Source organism: Stegodyphus dumicola, chromosome X1 (genome assembly GCF_044657685.1).
Source record: "Stegodyphus dumicola isolate Sdum_Otavi_A_Nest chromosome X1, ASM4465768v1".
Taxonomy (NCBI): domain Eukaryota; kingdom Metazoa; phylum Arthropoda; class Arachnida; order Araneae; family Eresidae; genus Stegodyphus; species Stegodyphus dumicola.
In genome coordinates this window covers 68,082,050-68,097,223 of record NC_140780.1, presented here as the reverse complement: position 1 = coordinate 68,097,223, position 15,174 = coordinate 68,082,050, and the positions used below count along the sequence as shown (strand labels likewise).

At 40.7% G+C, this 15,174-nt stretch overlaps 2 long non-coding RNA genes across 3 annotated transcripts in view; one reads left to right on the top strand and one right to left on the bottom strand.

Annotated features, from left to right (window-relative positions):
• LOC146993172 (uncharacterized) overlaps nt 1-15,174 on the top strand; it is an 880,419-nt gene that overhangs the window by 193,956 nt on the left and 671,289 nt on the right. The gene's annotated exons all lie outside the window — the stretch shown is intronic.
• The window catches only part of LOC146993178 (uncharacterized), an 880,479-nt gene that overhangs the window by 669,156 nt on the left and 196,149 nt on the right, over nt 1-15,174 (bottom strand). The gene's annotated exons all lie outside the window — the stretch shown is intronic.

Below are 15,174 nucleotides of genomic sequence, written 5' to 3'. Positions count from 1 at the left end.
AAGCATCCACTTGGGCGTCTGTATTCCAATACCGACGCCGTTTAAAAGGTAGTTGAGCATAATCAGCTTGTAAGATTGCTCTGTCCCCCTTTTTAGAAGAGGAAACTGCAGGATCATATAACGGCAGGGTATGTAATACTGGATTTCCAACAAGATGGATGTTTTTGAAAAATCTTTCCGAAAGTCGCTGTATAAAGCGATTAATGGGCATAATTTTGAGGTCGTTATGAATGTCACCGTTCCTTATGAACCATGGAGCGTTTAATATCTGCCGTAAAAATTTTGATTGAAAAATTTGGACGTGTTTACTGTTATCAGAGCAGCTGAGTCCCAGATGGGACTCGCGTAAGTGAGAATAGGCCTTATGATAGATTTATAAAGCAAGATCTTGTTATCAAGTGACAGGTCGCTATTTTTAGCGAAAAAGGGGCGCAGGTTGGCTTTGACAGCTTCCGCATTCGCAATAATTTTTTGAATGTGAAGTTGCCAAGTTAATTTGGAGTCTAGTAAAACACCAAGGTATTTGTAAGTTGTAACCCAGAGAATAGGTTCACCGAAGAAAATTAGATTATCTAAACGAGGGATGTTTCTTCGGATGAATAAAGTGGCAGCAAATTTAGCGACATTAATTTTGATTTTATACAGTCCGAGCCAGAGTTCTAAGGCTGAAAGGTAACTCTGTAATGTAGAGATTACCGTGGTGATGTTGTTATGTTGAGTTAGGATGGCCGTATCGTCTGCATATAAAGCTAAATCGATACTAGGTGCCTTAGGCACGGCGTTGATATAGATATTGAAGAGCAGAGGTGAGACAAGACTGCCCTGAGGACATCCAGCATGGATCGGGCGGGGAGTGGAGAGTTCGTGGTTAACTCGTACGCGGAAGCTTCGTCCGGCTAAGTATCATCCATGAACCGGCAGGTTCCTATCAACGGGCGCCTGGACGGAAGTGTCCTATCCCGATCGACGTCTTTTTTGCTTTTCGATCCTTGGAGCTATTAGTTTTTGTATGGCATATCTCTTCAGCAGGATACGTTTGTTGCTGTGTCGATGTTATGGCATAATCGAAAAGTAGGATGATAAAAAACGACTGCAATTAGAAGCCGGAGGGTAAGTCCGCGGAGGCAGCTTTTCACGGTCGGCGTGCAGTAAGGCAGAGCTTCCTTCCTCGGTGAGGTCTTGGCTGGGACTGAAGTAGTCGTGCTGGCGTTTTGGAGGGGCTGGTGGCTGTCACGTGCTTGCGGGCATCCAATGCCGTCTCTTCGAGGCGAGAGATTGGAGTTTGGCTGAGGGATATCACATGCAAAGTGTTTGGATTGGTGGAAGTGTTTGTAATAGTTGTTAATGTATGTTGAATGTTGTAATGTGCCTTAGTCGAAAGAAGTTTTCTTTTTTATTATTATTTTTTTTTTGTCAAAGATTTTTTTCAAAGTATTTTCTATTTTTTCTATATCATTTTATTTTTACATTTTTTCCATATTTTTTGGTGTATTTTCTCAGATATACATATATATATATATACATCTATTTTTTTTTATATATATAAATTTTTATAATATGTTTATGACTAAGGCACAGTTCGTAAAATGGCTCTGGGTCGTCTTCGGTTGGCGGGTAGGTTGATGTCATATGTGTGTGCTGGTATGCTAGGATTATTTGATTTATGTAGGTTTTTGTAGAATTTGGTTGATATGTGTTTCATGAATTCGTGGATTTGGGTAATGTTTAGTTCTCTATGAATGGCTTCATTCCTAACATACCAGTGTGCTTTTGAGATGATGCGAAGTGTATTGTTTTCAAGTGATACAAGTCTATTGAGGTGCGTGTTACAAAGATATCCCCAGGCAGGGCAGGCATAAGTTAGGATGGGACGCAATACGGCCGTGTAAATGAGTAATTTATGGTCTAAGTCCAAAACGCTGTTTCGAGTGATTAGGGGGGCAAGTGTATGTCTACTGCCTCGAAACTTTGAGATTAAGTGGTTGATTTGGGGTAAAAATGTGAGTCTCCTATCCAAAATAACACCTAGGTATTTGGTCTGCTTGACCCAGGGGATCCTTTCGTTGAACATAATGAAGCTGTGTGGTATATTTCTTTTCCATGAGAAGAGAATAGCTTCTGACTTGGATACATTGATTTGTATTTTCCAGGCCACCAGCCAGGACTCAATAGCATGAACGTGATCTTGTATCTGTTGTATTGCTGAGCTAAGTGTAGCACTTTGAGTGAGAATCGCTGTATCGTCCGCGTACATGGCAAGTGTAGTGTTGTGTGTATGTGGGATATCGTTCGCATAAATGTTGAATAGTGTTGGCGAGAGAAGGCATCCCTGAGGAGTGCCCGCTCTGACGTGTTTTCTAGTGGAATTTGTTTTGTTGATGCGAACGACAAATGTTCTATCTGCAAGATAGGATTTAATGATGGAGATGATATGTTCTGGGAAACCCAGAGTGATAAGCTTGTATATTAGGCCTTCCAGCCAAACGCGATCAAATGCTTTGGCTATATCTAAGAAGACTGCAGGAGTTTGCAAGTTATTTTGGAGTCCACTGGAAATCTGTTCAATCACCCTGTATAGTTGCATCGTGGTTGAATGATCCTTCCGGAAGCCATACTGTGCAGGGATAATGAGATTTTTTTCTGTTATAAATTGGTTTATACTATCTAGAATCACTTTTTCTGTTATTTTGCTAAGGATGGGAAGGAGGCTAATTGGGCGGTAAGACGTCACGTGGTCTGCAGGTTTATCCGCCTTCAAAATTGGTGAGATAACTGCTATTTTCCACGCCTTTGGAAAGTATCTGAGTTTTAAGATGAATTGAATGATCCTGATCAGTCTGCAGAACATGAGTGCCCCCATTTTTTTAATCATATTGACGCTTATGTGGTCTATTCCTGGGCTTTTTTTCTTTTTCATCTGGTCGATATAGCCAAAAACATTCGACGGATTGACTGGAATCGTGTTGTCTGCGGGTGTATTTGTAAAATAATGTGTAAGGGTTTGTGAGACTGTGAGTTCCGTTTGGGGGTGTTCCGTGGGGTTGTTGAGTGTGAATTGAGATGCATAGTAATCCGCAAGGGACTCAGCTTTCTCAATATCTGTGTAAGCGATTCCTGAGGGGCCATTAAGGGGCGGAATGGTTTTGTGGCTTACACTATAACTAGAGATCGCTTTCCAGAGCGAGTTATCGTCTGGGGATAGCGATTCTAGTGAATTAGCCCAGCAGTATTGTGCATGTGCTTTGGAGAGAGCCCTGATCTGGTGTTGTAGTTTGTTGAAGATTTTTTTATCGGCAGGGTATCTTGAGCGTTGCCAGGTTTTTCTGCCGGAGTTACGTTGTTTAATGAGTTGCTTGAGTTTTGAGTTACTATTGTTTTTTTCTTTTCGTGGTTTGCTGTTTTGGTTCAGTGCGTTAGTAAGGTCAGATGTAAATTTTTCAATTAGCGTGTCTAACTCATCCTCCTTCTGTGGTGTTGTGGGTGTGTACTGAGTGTTGTTGAGAGCTTTGGTGTAATTACGCCAATTTGTAATAAAGGCTCGGTGTTGTGGTGTACTACAGTGAGTATCATCGAATTTCAGGATCACGGGGTAGTGATCCGATGATAACTCGTCGAGTGTTTCCACTGTATAGCTGCAATTTATTCCCTTTAGGATAAAGAAATCTATGACAGTGGAGAATCCCAGACTGTAGTGTGTTGGGTGGTTCGGAGCTGCAATTTGTAGGTTGGCTGAATTAGCAAATCTGTGTATTGATCGTCCATGTGCGGTTATAGTATTGCAGTTCCATGCCTGATGTTTTGCGTTAAAGTCTCCACCTAATATGACTCGATTATTAAGTTTAAAAATTGTATCTAGGGTATTTGTGATTTCTGTGGTTGTAGCTCCCCTAGACACATAGATGGAGACAAATGTGATTGGTTGTGAGTGTGTGGGTGTAACTGTAATTGCCAGAGCTTCAATGGCTGAAGGCGTGGTTAATGTTTTTTGATAATGAGGGATGGAGCGCTTAATTAAAATAATTACTCCGCCTGCAGTTCTTCTTGCTTGATGGTGAATCGCGTTCATATTCCGTGGTCTATCAAACCTATACATAACATAATTGTTGATGCTGAATTTCTTGTTTGGGTCAAGCATGTGTTCTTGTATGAAGATGATATTGGGGCTATACTCATTTACGAAGTCTCTTAGTTCAGTGAGTTTATGAAAGAGGCCGTTTGCGTTCCATGTAACTATAGAGAAATCACATGTTGTACTATGCATGTTGTATGTTAAAGATATTAGCTTCTTCGCATATGTTGAAAAGTATTAGCAATTTCTCCATTGGTGTTTCTGCTTCCTTGATAGCTTGCATGTTGATTTTTAGGAGTTGAAGTAGTTTGGATAGTTTTCCTGTGCCAAATGCTGTGTAAATGTCCTTAAGTGTCGAAAAGAAGTCCGAAAACTGGTTGGTGTTTGTAGTGCTATTATTGTTGAGAGTATTAGGTTTTGTTGTGTTGGCCCAAGGCCCAAGGCGTTTCACTTCCGGAGTACCTTTGCAACTTAATGCAATTACCTCCACAACATCGATAAGGAGACTGAGTTGGATAAGAAAAAGCAATGGCTAAAGGAGAGATGAACAACCATTAAGGGTTTATATAGAAAGAAATGAATAAGGAGTCCGCATATGGGACGAGCAATTCTCTCTGCTTTCAACTTGTAATTTAAGATTGAAAGAGAGAAAGGAGTTGGTTGAGGCGAATTCCGGAACGCATTGCGTTTATGGAATCGGAAAGGTTGGAAGACAATCAGCCGGGAAACATAATTTTCCAGGGCTTGGGAAAGGTAATATTAGGTAATACGGACAGCCGCAGTGATAGCTAATGCCTTGGGGATGAGCGAGGGGGGGAAGAGTCTTACGACTAAAACTGAATCCAGGGAAGAAGGAGCGAAGAGGAGGGGGGGGAAGAGTCTATTCAGGAAGGCGAAAAGTTCTCCGACCGCCCGTGGCGAGAGGAGAATAGGAGCAGCTACTGGAGCGGAAAAGAACCGTGAGGAAAGTTAACTGTGAAAAAGACGGAGAAATTATTAGATGAGGAATTAAAGGGACAGAAATAGAGCAAAGGAAGGGAGTAAGGGGAATTAAGGAAGCGAGATTTAAATCTAATTATTGAAGAAGGTCTTGTAGTGATGAAATGCAAGATTGTGATACCTGTGCGAAAATAAAGAATTGATAAGTTGTATTTAGGTAAGAGGAAGCACTGCAGGAATCATTATAGAGTAGCGTAGCTATTGCAATATTATTTAAGTCTAAATTTTAATGAATTTAATAGTAGTTAAATAATTAAACTATTGCTGCTATTTTTTTTAATAATTTACTTTAATGTTATAAGTCTGGTCCGTGATATGTGAAAAGGTGAGGTCCTGATAAATGGGGGGAGGTCATGTTTAGTGGTACAGATGTGGGTCGCGGTAAACGAGGCCAGATTAGGTCTAGCGGGCAGTGATGTAAAAAAGAGAGTTAATTAAGGGTCGCCGGGTTAGGCCCGTGAAGTGCTGGTTAAAGTTTAGTTTTAAGAATTAGAAAGAATTCCTAGTCAAGTAAGCACCTCCGCTTAGGCTTCCTAGGAAAGATGTTAAATGTTCTATCAAGAACGCTCCTAGGTCGCTTAGCAGAGCTAGGCTCTGCTGAATTATAAGCAGGAAGTGAGTGCAAGACTGGGTTTTCAATCTGAGATAGTCTATTGAAAAACTTTGCCGAATTTTGCCGAAAAAAGGCATCCAGGGGTAAAATTTTGAGGTCATTATGAAGCACTTCATTCCGGACGAAATAATGAGCATTGGTGAGTATGCGAAGCGTAACACTCTGGAATACTTGGAGTTTCTTTAGGTGACTGTTGGCTGCGGTTGACCAGATGATAGCTGCGTAGGTGAGGATGGGGAAGATGGTGCTGCGATAAAGTAGGATCTTGTTGCTGAGGGAGAGGTTGCTGGTACGGTTGATAAGTGACATTAGTTGATTTCTGACAGTTCGTGCTTTGGCTATTGTATAGTTGATATGAGTACTCCAGAGTAGCTTCGCATCCAGATAAACTCCGAGATATTTATAGGATTCCACCCAGGGTATCTCCTCATCAAATAACCTGAGTGGTTGGAGTTGACTATGGACATTCCTCTTTCTGGAAAAGAAAACGGTGGCGGCACTTTTTGCGACGTTGATTTTGATTTTCCAGGTAATGAGCCAGGACTCCAAGTCTGTTAAATAAAGTTGGAGGTGATTAAGAGTGGCGTTAAGTGTTGGGTGCTGAGAAATGATGGCTGTGTCGTCTGCGTAAAGGGCTAGATCGACACTTGGTGATTGTGGTATGTCATTTACATACAAGTTGAAGAGCGTAGCGCTAAGAATTCCTCCCTGAGGCACCCCTGCCAGGATAGGGCGAGGAGAAGAGACAGAATATTTTACTTTAACAGAAAAGGTGCGATTGTTGAGGTAAGAGTGCATGATGTGCACAAAATTAGCCGAAATTTCAAGTCCCATGAGCTTGAATAAAATTCCGATATGCCAACATCTGTCGAAAGCCTTTGCTACGTCTAAATAGACTATAGTTGTAGGCTTTCCACTGCGAGATCCTGTGTGAATGATTTCTACTACCCTCAGTAGCTGGGTCTGAGTTGAGTGTTTTGCGCGAAAGCCGAACTGTTGAGGAATAATGATATTTCGACTTCGGCAGAAATCATTCAGGTATCTAAGCAGTATAGCTTCGTAGATTTTACTAAGTGAAGACAGAAGGCTGATCGGTCTATAATTTTGAGGGACCTTAGGGTCCATGCCAGGTTTTAGAATAGGAATGACTAAAGCATTCTTCCAGCTAGTAGGATAATATTTTAACCTTAGCATTGAGTTAATCAAAACTGCTAGGTAAAATATGAATTTAATAGGCAAATTTTTAATCATGCGATTAGAAATCCTATCAAGGCCGGGGGCTTTTGCAGGGGTGAGATTTTTGACAATTGCAGAAATCTCAGTCATGGTTGTGGTGATGGGTTCCTCAGAGTTTGTATCTGAGGAGAGAAATTCTTCAACTTGGTGTTGGACTTCATGCGTGTGCGGTGCACAGGTATCGAACATGGGTCCAGTGTTTAATGAGAATTGTGTTTGAAGACTGTCCGCAATGCGTTCAGCCTTCTCGGTGTCTGTTAATGCCATCCGGTCATTGACCGTGCCCATTAGGGGGGGAATGTCATGTTTGGGTTTGCGAAGCCGTGCGCTAGCGACCCAAAGGCTATTGTCAGAAGTCTTTAAGGACTTAAGGTAATTTGAGTATTTATCATCTGCAAATTTTTTAATGTCAGACTTGATCTCATTCTGGATTCTTCGCAGTTGCACTCGAATGGATTCTAAACGGGTGTTTTGCCAATCTCTGCGAAGACGGTTTTTAATTTTGATTTTATTCTTAATGAAGTCAGGTAATTTATAGTGATTAGGTCTGAATTTGGGTTTGGAAGCAGCTGTGAACGCACTTCCCAGGGTTTGGTTTAGCCTGTCAAGGGCTAAGTCAACCTCCTGATTATCGTTAATTTTGATAGGGGGGAGAATACCATTTTCCAAAACATACCGTAAGTTGTCCCAGTTAGTCGAGACTTGCGCCGGTAAATTTTGATTGATTTTGGTAGTTTTAAGGGTGAGGTGAACCGGATAATGGTCAGAGGACAATTCCGGAATCACTTTGATCGAATAGTCTAATGGAATATTTTTAAATAAGGCCAAATCAATAATGGAAGGAGCACCTAACCCCCCAGGAAACTGGTAATGGGTAGGTGAGTTCGGCGCTATAATTTGGATACGGGCGTCCTGAGCCCAAATTTTGAGTTTATCGCCATAGTTGTTGGCAGTGACACAATCCCAACTTCTATGACGGGCATTTAAATCTCCTGCGATAATCAGATTATTTGCAACACCACTTAATTTTCTGAGATCAGAGAGAAATGCAGGTCCCTGAATTTTGAATATGAATTTGGATAATTGTCGCTTCTAGGGCCTCCAGTGGTGGCGTGGGTATTCTAGAATGCTTTAAAGAGCGTTTTACATAGATGCTAGTACCGCCACTAGCACGAACAGTGTCACTGATGCATACCTCTCTATCATTTCGGTAGCAGAAATAATTCGCGATGTTCGCGCTAAGTCCCTCAACCAGATGTGTCTCCTGAACGAGGAAGAGGTCCATGTGGTGCTCATTGATAAAATCCCGGACTTCGTCGATCTTGTTTTTTATTCCGTTGGCATTCCAGAACGAAATCAGGAGGTCTTCTTCTCTGTTTGAGTCGTTGAACTTGATGTTTTAGTTGAGGAGTCCAACGTAGGCTTCATAGATATAAAATGCTCTCTCAGGTCCGGTGGAGACTGTCCGTAGCTGAGGCAGGGCATTTTTGAAGGCTTTCAGTAGGGTTTTATGTTCTATTCCAAACTCTGAAGAGATCTGGAATACACAACGGAGGGTATCGGTGCAGCTGTAGTCCTCTGGAGTTGGGGCTAAAGCCTGGGCCGGTGGTGCTGGCTGTGGCGCAGGTTGCAGTGCCGGGGCTTGCTTGAGGGCTTGCTTCTGGCCTTGCTTCTGCTCCGAAATCATATTAAGTCCGGGATTTTTTCGTCCGGAAGCGATTTCACTAAATAGGGGATCGGTACCACTAAGGAGAGGTTTAGCTGGCGCCGGTACAAATTTTGATTTCCCGCTATCCTTACGAATATTGGGGTTTTTGCCCTTGTTCATGGGATTCCTGGGACAGTGGAACCAGTTGGCCGCATGCTGACCAAGGCAGTTCCCACATGTGTTTGTTTCCTCAGGGTCTTTGGTACACTGGTACGCAAAGTGCGGGCCAGCGCACCGCAGGAATTTGATGGGGAGCGTGCACACTGCTGAACTGTGGAAATATCCTTGGCAGCGCCAACACTGACTGGGTCCCTTTTTTCCATGGTGTTTTTCCACTTTTATTTCGACTCCGAACATGAGAGTCGCCTCGAAGATGTCGTAAACATTCAACGAGGGGTTCAATTGAATTAAGAACAAGGGCATTGGATAACGGGATTTATGCCGACGCAGTTGCGTGACACTTATCACCGAATAGCCAAGAAGCTGAAGTTCGGCTTTGATTTTCTCGGGCTTTGCATTACTTGGCAGTCCCCTTAACATGGCCTTTACAGGGCGATCTTGCTTGAGGTTGAATGATTTATACTCGGCCCCCTGGTTATTTAAAATTTGGGCGACCGAGCGGTAATCATTCTCATTTTGCATCTCTATTCGGAGATATTTGCCTTTCATGCGGCATATGGCTGTTGGAACTTCCGACTGCACAAGTGAAGTGAGGAATTCAAAGTCTTTAGGGTCGACGAAGAAATAGGGAATTCTCTTTTTCGACCCTTCGGACGAGCTATTGCTTGGGGGGGGAGTACCGGTTTCAGCGCTCTCCTCGTTGATCTGAATGACTGGTTGCCTAGGCAACGAGCTTTGCTCTGTGGGTTGGGTGGGGGGGAGATCGTCAGAGTTTTCGCTCCAAAATGGAGGCAGGCTATTGTTATCGGCATTACGTGCGATGAGATGGCGGGGTGGCTGTTGAAAGCCATCTTTGTCCACTTTCCTGATTTTTTTGTTTTTGGGCGAGGTAGGAGTAATTTCTCGTTTACTGATGGTTAATTTTTCTAATTTCTGGCTATTGCTAGCAATGATTTTGTCGGCTTGTAATTTTGCCGGTTTTAGGAGGGATCTTTTGACTGGGGAGTTTTTCCCGACATTTTTGTCCTGGTCGCTGACTTTAACGTCAGTTTTAGAATTATTACTAGTAGTTTTAGTGACATTTACCAGCTTTTGGATGCATTCCTCCTCTGTAGGAGGGATGCTGAATAGAGGCAAGTTTAGGCGCTTGGCAAGAGAGGTTAAGGAAGAGAGAGTTACCTGTGACTCTTGCTTGATGCACTTGAGGTCAAAGGAAGCACATGGCGTCGATCTTCTGGCTCTCGATAGATGCTGTTCTAGCTCACTGAACCTGGACTTTAGCAGATATAGTTGCTTAATATGAATTAGAAGGTTCTCAGGATTTACATCAATTCCATTGTTGTCCGAAGAGACAGGGAGTGTTGATTCAGATGCTGCTGTCGTATCCATAGGATCAGCGGTTAGGGTTCGTGAAGTGCCGGCCATTTCTTCCGGCTTCTCGTTCGCGTTGTTGCTAGGTGAGGAGCTCTCGAACGTGCGTCCGTCACTCATGGTGGCTACCCTGCGAATGATTGCTTGTGCGTAGGTTTTTGTGCTTGTGACTGTGGCTGAGGGAGTAATGATGGTGTTATGTGTAGTTGTGGTTTTGTTTATGTTTGTGCGTGGTTTGGGGAACTTCTCACAACCTCTATATGAGGCTGGGTGGTTTTGTTGACAATTGGCACAAATGGGATTATCAATGTGTCCAGGTGTGGGGCAGTCTGTCGTTTTGTGGTTTTGTGCGCATTTAACACACCTGGGTGTAAAAAAACAGTTGTCTGAGGAGTGGTGAAATCTTTGACAATTGTGGCATTGTGGAACTATGTTCTTGTTAATGTATTTTTCTATGGTGATCATGAAAAGTCCAAGATGTGTTTCAGTGTAAATGTTTTCTATGTTATCTGTAGGGTTCAGTTGGACTTGGAATAGGGGCATGGGGTGCTTGGTGCGAAAGCGTGTAAGCTGCACTACCTTGAATACAGAATACCCAAGGTGTGTTAATTCTTGTATGATTTCTTCTTTTGTGGTGGTGATGGGTAATCCTCTGATAACTACTTTAATGGGACGTTTGTGGCGTGGGGTAATAACGTAGTGTTCAATGTTATGTTTCTGTAAATCGAGTGTGAGTTGGCGATGGTCGTCTGTGGTGCTGGGGAGTAATTTCAAGTATTCGCCGTTGACTTTACCGTAGAATGTGGCAGTGGTCAGCTTGGATATTTTTTTCAAATACTCATTGTAGGTGGCGCCATCTGTTGGCCTGATCATGATTGGTGTAGGAGTGCTGTAATTTTGTAAGCGTGTATTTGTATCTGAAGTATTTGTTGGCACAGGTGTAGTATTATTTCCTGCCTGGGGTGTAGTAGAATTTCCTGTCGGGTGAACCGATAAAGCACTGAAGCTATTTTGTATGGTGGTAAGGTTAACTGTTGGTTTTGCAATTTTGGGTAGTTCAGCTGTTTTTGTGGGCTTCTTAAATCCGTCAACATCCATTTCCGTGTCCGAGTGAGCTTCATGTTGTTTTCTTTTGGTATTTGTTTGCGATTGTAAAGTATTTGCATGTGATAGGTAAAAATCTAACTTACCCCTCAGCTGCTCTCTCTTCTTCTGCTTATCTTCAATCTGCTTTCGTAGGAGAACCGTGTGGTAATCTCTGTCCGTAACAGGTCGCTGCGCGCAGAGCATCTTATGTGTTTCCACTAGGGTAGCCGTTCTTTCCTCCAGTCCGTATATCTCTTTTCGTAGAATAGCTGCTTCGGCGTCCGTAATCAGGCTTGGCTGGTCGGTGTCCATATCCGGGGCGTTAGGCTTAGTCGTAGTGGGATCCGAGGCTGCGCTCTTGTTCGGTGGTATCGCATCATCAAGAATGCCCGTAGGTTCCGCTGGCTGTCCATCCTCAGGAGAGAGAGTCTGCTTAGTACGGGATTTATGCCGACGCAGTTGCGTGACACTTATCACCGAATAGCCAAGAAGCTGAAGTTCGGCTTTGATTTTCTCGGGCTTTGCATTACTTGGCAGTCCCCTTAAGCCATATCGAGAGGTCACGATTTCGTTAAAACGAGAAAATGTCCGGCTAAGTACGAGGTAATAATTTTAATGATGTGAGCCGGAAACCCAAGTCGCATGAGCTTGTAAATAAGTCCGTCATGCCAAACCCTGTCAAAGGCTTTAGCTATGTCACGTGTTAAGAAGAAACGTTCGTTGACAAAACGTCAGATGCGCCGAGAATCTCAAATCCTTCCAGTGCCATCAAACAGGTAAAGAATTTCCTGCGAAATGTGTTCTCTGTCAACACCGACTCTACTACAAGCCAGATGGCGGTTTTGTGACGTCACAAGTTGTGGTCATCGGGGATTTGATGCGTCGTCCGTTGTAACGAACGAAGCGTGCTTGTTGCTATTGCTATTTTACAGTGTCCTTTTGTTGACATATTTGTTGGTCGATTCCGACTTAATTTTGACAAATATGGGTGGATGTGTTGCATCAAATTGTTCCAATCATTCAAAAAATAAGTTTAGGACGTTTCGCCAAAGATGAAGAAAATGGATAATTAATTCTCGTCAAAATCAATGGATTCCGGTTTCAAAAGCATGTTTTTGAGGTAAGTTCAGCATTGAATTTTCTCATAGAATGTTAGAATAAATTACTCTTCGTATTTCTTTAAAACGTGCATTTTCGTTTAACTATCATTTATTAATGATCAAATGATTTTATAAATACAAAATAAACTGCGGAATGTGTGTGTGTTTGTGCAGTAAATTATAGCCGATACTGTTTGTGATGTTTCTTTTATTATCGTTTGTAAAATTGTACACTACATTTCATGTAAATTTTGTGCTTGGTTAGAAATGTGATATGACTTTTTGTGTTTCAATTTTACTCTACGATTGGTAATTTAAAGTCGCATCCTATATTTTGATGTATTGTCACCAAACCTGTTGGTTTGCACCTTTGTTAAAAATTGGATACATAGTTATGATCTAAATTATAAATTATTTAGGTTTTTCGTTATATTAATATAAATAAATTGTGTATTTGTCTAGGCATTTTGAAGAAGTATTAATTTAAATATTCTATGCATCATTTTGATCCTATTATCATGCTTTTATGTTATAGTAAACCTTCATGTTGTATTTCTAACTATAGTTACTTTAAATTTATTTTCAATGTGTGAACAGGAAATATGTTTTAATTAGCAGTATTAATTAATTAATTTTGCAAATTTAGGGGGGATTTAAAAGTCCTCCTGAAATTTTTAAATTATGCTTTCTATGTGAAAAAATAATTCAAAATTTTCAAGACAAAATAATATGTGGAAATATAACTATGGACGAAGAATTTATAAATATGCGAAATCAGATGAGGTAAATATTCCCTCCTGTTACAATATCAAAACAAAGATCATAAAATGTTTGATTGTACATGGAATTTTTTTTTTTTTCAAGAGGCTTATTCAAAATAAAAAGCAGCATGAGGAAAGTTTTGAAGCTCCTGCTTTTAAAAGGAAGAAACTAAATTAGAATCTGAATCGACAGTTTAAGAAGTTTTTACTGTTCAGTTCTGTCTGTGAAAAAGTACATTAGTTATTGCTGAAAAATTGTTGCTTATCTCTTAGAACAATAGTTATACCCACGAGTAGCTGAATGGTTAAGGTTACTAAATGCTAAGAGTACATTTTCTGTTCTTTTTCTGAACATGCTGTCTGCATGGTTTTTTTTTTTTTTTTTTAGTTTTTTTTGCGTATAAAGTGAATACAAGCCAGTTCTCATTAGAAAGTCCTTCACCATGAGCAGATAGCACTTTTGAGCTTTGTGATAGTCAACTAACCAAACTGTTATGAATATTAGATAATAAGCTTAACATTGGTGAAGATCTTTCTCGTAAATTTGACATGGAATATCTCTTGGTCTGCTAAATCAAATTTACTTTTGTGTGACCTTAAATCGGAGGCACCAATCGTGAATCTGTTTTGGCGTGTATAAGAATTATAAATGAAAAATTTATTGCTACTGTGGAAGAATGCTTAACTAATGTTTACCTTACTAATCAATTCTTATAGTATTGTAATGGCTTGCTCTGTTGCAAATTATTCGCTAACCAGAAACTTTCAGTACTGCATTTCCTTTAATTGTGTTTTTGTTTATGCCCTTTCAGTTATAATTCTTATAATCATAGGGATAATAAAAGTATTTAATTACTTTATATTTAAGAAATAATTAAGTTTTTTTTATTTATGGTAATATTTTGCACAGATTATAAAGTAAACATTTCACAAAAGAGAGCATATATTTTCGGGAATATTGTTTAAAGTAAAAATGATATCAGTTTTTAAACATTATATATATATATTAAGAAAATAAAATCAGGCTCTAGTGTAGAATTGGGTGCCCCTTTGATTAGCGACATTTTTTTTTTTTTTTTTTTAAATTTTGGCAGTGAAACCTTGCTTCAGGTTACCATGATAGTTTTAACTTTGTTTTAGCTTCCTTATTTAAATGAAAATAGATTGATGTGTACATGGACAAATTTAAGGCAGTGCACAATGCCTAGTTTGTGCAATTCTAGGATGCTTTTTTAAGTGAAAACATATCAATGTGTACATGGACACAGAGTTCGTGCAATTCTTTTTTTTCCTTTTACTTATTACATGCTCCGCCTTTAGGCACTACAGGAAAAGGAGGAATGTCCCGTGGAGGTCTTGCTAAAATCCTAGTATACGGTGCAGCCTTGGTGCAATTTTGAAAATTATCGCCAACATCAAAATGACCTGTTTAACTACTCATCGTATATGTCCCGTTTACTGCTCATCATAAAGTGGGCAAAAGTAGCCAAATCCCTTGTGCACCAGATACTAGGATTAAACTTTTAAAATCCTAGTATACGGTGCAGCCTTGGTGCGATTTTGAAACTTATCGCCAACACCAAAAATGACCCAAAGAACGTCTATGTATATACTATACACTATATACATAGTATATGCTATGTATAACTATATATATTCTTTGAATGACGCGTTTACTACTCATCATATATGTCCCGTTTTTACTGCTCATCATAAAGTCGCCAAATCCTGTGTGCACCGGATACTAGGATTAAACCGAGGTCTTTTTAAGGTAAACTGGCTCATATCCAAGTTACACATGGGGAAAGCCACGAAAACGCCCATGCAGCCAGCCCATTTGCCGGGATTCGAACCCTGGACCGAACTACCAGTGTTCAGCGGCTTTTACCGCTTGCCCACTGGTGGGCTTGTGCGATTCTTTGACTTCTTATTTTGGTTTTGTATAGCGGCCATTTTGAAATTGTGCCTTCCTGACGCCAATCTTGGTGTCAAAAAAGAATCGCCAAAATACAAGGGATACCCAATTGTAAACTTTTACCTAAAATCACTACTCATCATGACACCAAATTTTTTAAAATGAATTTAGATCAAGACTATGCAAATTGTAAACA